Below are 5,347 nucleotides of genomic sequence, written 5' to 3'. Positions count from 1 at the left end.
GCCATCCACACCAAGAGGTGAAAATTCATCCCAGACAGAGAGTGTTTCCACTTATGGGGAGGACCAAAGCTAGAGGCCATTAATATAAGATAGTCAGCAAGAAATCAAAGTAGGCGGTGGAAGAAGGCCACAGGCCACAACAATTTTACAACACGTTAGATATTGACCATTGAAGGAAAGAGAAGAAGCAGGAGAAGGAAGTGTAAAAACAGATTAAAGGCTCAGGTCCGAAGTGGCAGCCAACACAGATAGACATAGGCGAAAAAACTTAAAAAAAAGAAATTCAAATTGCATTGTAAATAATACAATAAAATGTTTACAATAGTAAACTAAGCTCAAGTTAAAGTCAAAAATTTTTTGAGGATGTTTCCAGTAGAGTGGACAAGGGAGAACCAGTTGATGTGGTATATTTGGACTTTCAGAAGGCTTTCAACAAGGTCCCACACAAGAGATTAATGTGCAAAGTTAAAGCACATGGGATTGGGGGTAGTGTGCTGACATGGATTGAGAACTGGTTGTCAGACAGGAAGCAAAGAGTAGGAGTAAATGGGTACTTTTCAGAATGGCGGGCAGTGACTAGTGGGGTACCGCAAGGTTCTGTGCTGGGGCCCCAGCTGTTTACACTGTACATTAATGATTTAGACGAGGGGATTAAATGTAGTATCTCCAAATTTGCGGATGACACTAAGTTGGGTGACAGTGTGAGCTGCGAGGAGGATGCTATGAGGCTGCAGAGCGACTTGGATAGGTTAGGTGAGTGGGCAAGTGCATGGCAGATGAAGTATAATGTGGATAAATGTGAGGTTATCCACTTTGGTGGTAAAAACAGAGAGACAGACTATTATCTGAATGGTGACAGATTAGGAAAAGGGGAGATGCAACGAGACCCGGGTGTCATGGTACATCAGTCATTGAAAGTTGGCATGCAGGTACAGCAGGTGGTGAAGAAGGCAAATGGTATGTTAGCCTTCATAGCTAAGGGATTTGATTATAGGAGCAGGGAGGTGTTGCTACAGTTGTACAGGGCCTTGGTGAGGCCACACCTGGAGTATTGTGTACAGTTTTGGTCTCCTAACCTGAGGAAGGACATTCTTGCTATTGAGGGAGTGCAGTGAAGGTTCACCAGACTGATTCCCGGGATGGCGGGACTGACCTATCAAGAAAGACTGGATCAACTAGGCTTGTATTCACTGGAGTTCAGAAGAATGAGAGGGGACCTCATCGAAACGTTTAAAATTCTGACGGGTTTAGACAGGTTAGATGCAGGAAGAATGTTCCCAATGTTGGGGAAGTCCAGAACCAGGGGTCACAGTCTAAGGATAAGGGGTAAGCCATTTAGGACCGAGATGAGGAGAAACTTCTTCACCCAGAGAGTGGTGAACCTGTGGAATTCTCTACCACGGAAAGTAGTTGAGGCCAATTCACTAAATATATTCAAAAAGGAGTTAGATGAAGTCCTTACTACTAGGGGGATCAAGGGGTATGGTGAGAAAGCAGGAATGGGGTACTGAAGTTGCATGTTCAGCCATGAACTCATTGAATGGCGATACAGGCTAGAAGGGCCGAATGGCCTACTCCTGCACCTATTTTCTATGTTTCTATGTTGTGACAGAAAATATTTGGCACGCTTGTTTTAAATGCATTTGTCAAACGCAGGCGGTAATGATACAACTTCCAGTAAAATGCATCAAGCGTGACAAAAATATAATTGCACCACTTGTCTATAAGACTGAACCATGCAGGCCAAGAAGACCTCAGACACAATTCCAGCTACTCTGGGGCAGCAGAGGGTACCACTGGCCCCTGGGTCAAGGGAGAGAAGGGAGTCAACCACGGTTTCTACTCCTAGCTGCTATCCAGTGACTGCTGCTGGAAAATACTCGTGCGAATCTGCTCTGCTTTGATGCTGACAACTATCTCGATTGAACGTGAAGAATGGCCATTTTGGCACAATGTCAGAGGAAATTCATGAACCAAACTGAATGGTCAGGAAACTCGAGAACCAAATTGAATCGTCAGGAAATTTGAGAACCAAACTGAATCGTCAGGAAACTCGAGAACCAAACTAAATCGTCAGGAAACTTGAGAAGCAAACTGAATCGTCAGGAAACTCGAGAACCAAACTGAATTGTCAGGAAACTCCAGAACCAAACTGAATCATCAGCAAACTCGAGAAACAAACTGAATCGTCAGGAAACTCGAGAACCAAACTGAATCGTCAGGAAACTTCGAGAACCAAACTGAATCGTCAGGAAACTCACAGAAGGGGAGAATAGAAATGGAGGGAAGTCAGAGAAAGAAATAGCACTAGGAACTAAAGTATCTTATAAAAAAAAATGTTAACCATCCCTCATCAAAAAATGGGACTGTTGTTATTTTACATGCGATTCATTTAATGATGTGTCTTTGTAGCATTAGATGTATTTTTTTTAATTAATTTCTCTGTCAACAGATGTATCAGACATTTGGTAGCTGAGTTTTTGTACATGGTACCAAGCAATTTTCCAAAAATATTTTTAAATATTACCTTGTGGGAATGGGTGTCAGACGGGTAAGATACTGGCCCTTCACCTCAGGGACAATCTAGCCTAGAATGTAAGACCTTTAGTTAAGATGAAGAGGAAAGGCTCCTCTTTTTGTTGTTTGTAGAAAAATCACACACGTACTCTTTATTCACAAGCCTCCAATATTGCTCGATACAGTGAGCAAAGGAATCCTTCTTGCAATCTCAAACCAGCTTCTAATAGGTGCAGGTCCACAGGGCCGCACTAAAAGCAGCTTTGGAACACCACCACCTCCAGGTTCCCCTCCAGGTCACACAGCATCATGACCCGGAAATATATCTCCGTTCCGTCATCGCCGGGTCAAAATCCTGGAACCCCATCCCTAACAGCACTGTGGGAGCACCTTCACCGCACGGACTTCAGCGGTTCAAGAAGGCGGCTCACCACCACCTTCTCAAGGGATGGGCAATGCCGGCCTTGCCAGCGACATCCACATCCCGGGAATGAGTTTTAAAAATATGTTTCGCGCAGATTGCAACAGGGGGTTATTCGTCCAAGGCATGAGCTAAAGAACGTTGCAAGAACCAAGTAGAGGGAGCTTCATGTCCACTCTGAATTCCAAAAGCAAACCTGATTCTCTGTGACTTGTAATTTTTCTGAATGAGCATAAAAGGTGACCAAAAACTTCATAGTCACTTAGTAGCACGTCAATTGTTCACTATGTTAATCGGTAAAGCAAAAGCATCTGAATTTTATCATCGACTTGGTTTTGTCCTGGGTGGCAACTGGACCTTATCCAAAGAATTGCGGTTGGGACTGCCACAACAAAATGTCTGCTTCTGTGATGAAAGAAAGACTTGGATTTACATAGCACCTTTCATGTCCATCATAGGCAGTCCCTCGAATCAAGGATGACTTGCTTCCTCGTCAAAAAGTTCACAGATGTTTCAAAGAAGGACCTAGAATTTTAAATCTTGAAGGGTGGAAGATGTCTGTGCGAGGATTTTTTTAATGTGTGGTGGCCGTTGCACACCAGCCATCACACGGGCTCGACAGAACTTGGTCATGGTCCAGTGCCAAGGATTAACCAGGATGACTGGAGACCAGCTGTGCTGCACGGACCTAGTGCACACACATATCGCATATCACGACCACCATACATCGCAAAGCTCTTTACAGCCAATGTAGTACTTTTGGAGTGTAGACGCTGTTGTAATATAGGAACTGAGTATGTTGTATGTTTTAGATATTTTCTTTATTAATGAAGGACCTGTAACCAATGGGCAAGATTGAAGGGCCACCTCAAATGCCCATATATTTTATATTTTAATTTGTGCCTGTTTTCCCCAACAGAAAGTGGAGAGACCCCAGAAATTGTTTGTTTGGAATTATTACTGTAAACTGAAATCCACATTATGTTATTTTATATTGTGCCTCTAAAATATTCACTGCAAGAAAGACTTGCATTCATATAGAGCTTTTCAGGACCTCAGGGTGTCTCAAAGCACTTTATAGCCAACGAAGTACTTTATGAAGTGGCGTTTTGAAGGGACGCTCGGTGGTCTTATGTCTGAAAAGGCGCCGAAAAGAAAAAGCTGCTCTGTATTAAAGGAAAATTAAAGCTGCTTTAGATCTACATTTTGACGCATTTAACCATTATTTCCACATTTACCATGTGGTACAGACAAGTTTTTTATTAAGCGATAGAATACTTTAGCAACTTTAGGTGGGCTGAAATGAACAGCAGTTTGTAAAATAAAATGTCACTGTGTTACACAGATGAACCTTCAAAGAACCTGAATTCAACAGAATGATAAATATTAGAGTTAATGTAGTCCAGTTGATAGCAGTCTGGCCTTGTGGTGTTATATCTGCTTCTAGATGCACGAACGCTAGAAATTGTTTTTTTTATTAAAGATGAGAGCCTGGTCCGTGCTCATCTTCCAGTTCATGGTTGCAGCTTCAGTGAAATTTATTTGGTGTATCTTGGCCCGCTTGTGGAGTCCAGACATTCAGAAGACAGCATGTGGCAAGTCCACAGCAAGCTATTTTCATGAACTCTTGCAATTTAACCAATTTGTTTTTTTGGGGGGGGTTTATTCAGTCACGGGATATGGGCGACACTGGCAAGGTCAGCATTTATTGCCCATCCCCAAGAGCCACCTTCTTGACAACTGAGTAGCTCGCTAGGCCTTTTCAGAGGGCAGTTAAGAGTCAACCACATTGATGTGGGTGGTCTGTAGTCACATATAGGTCAGACAGATTTCCTTCCCTAAAGAACATTCGTGAACCAGATGGGTTTTTACGACAATCCGGTAGTTTCATGCTCACCATTACTAGCTTTCAATTCTAGATTTATTTAATTGACTGAATTTAAATTCCCCAGCTGCCGTAGTGGGATTTGAACTCACGTCTCTGAATTATTCGTTCAGGCTGCTAGATTATAACCACTATGCTACCATTCCCATGTTGCAAAGCAAAACACTTTCCTCATCCCAAATAACATGGGATAAGATTTCTTTATGATAGGTGTTGGAGAAGGGGCTTCTCAAGGTAAGGTTCAGATGGACTCACAGCTGCTATGACTCTACAGATGCGCCACCATGTTTATTTTTAAGACAGAATTCAAATATCTGTTGCTTGCCATTAAATTACAGTAACCACAAGGCCCATACTCCCTTCCTTCTCTATCTCTCTCCTCTCTCACTCTCTCTTTCGCTCTTCAGTTGCGAGTGTGACGTTTAATCATAAGAACATAAGAAATAGAAAGAGGAGTAGGCCATTCGGCCCCTCGAGCCTGCTCCACCATTCAATAAGACCCTGGTTGATCTGATCCTGGACTC

The sequence above is a fragment of the Pristiophorus japonicus genome, chromosome 19 (assembly GCF_044704955.1).
Source record: "Pristiophorus japonicus isolate sPriJap1 chromosome 19, sPriJap1.hap1, whole genome shotgun sequence".
In the NCBI taxonomy this organism is placed as follows: Eukaryota; Metazoa; Chordata; class Chondrichthyes; family Pristiophoridae; genus Pristiophorus; species Pristiophorus japonicus.
Note: the sequence above shows the minus strand (reverse complement) of the source record.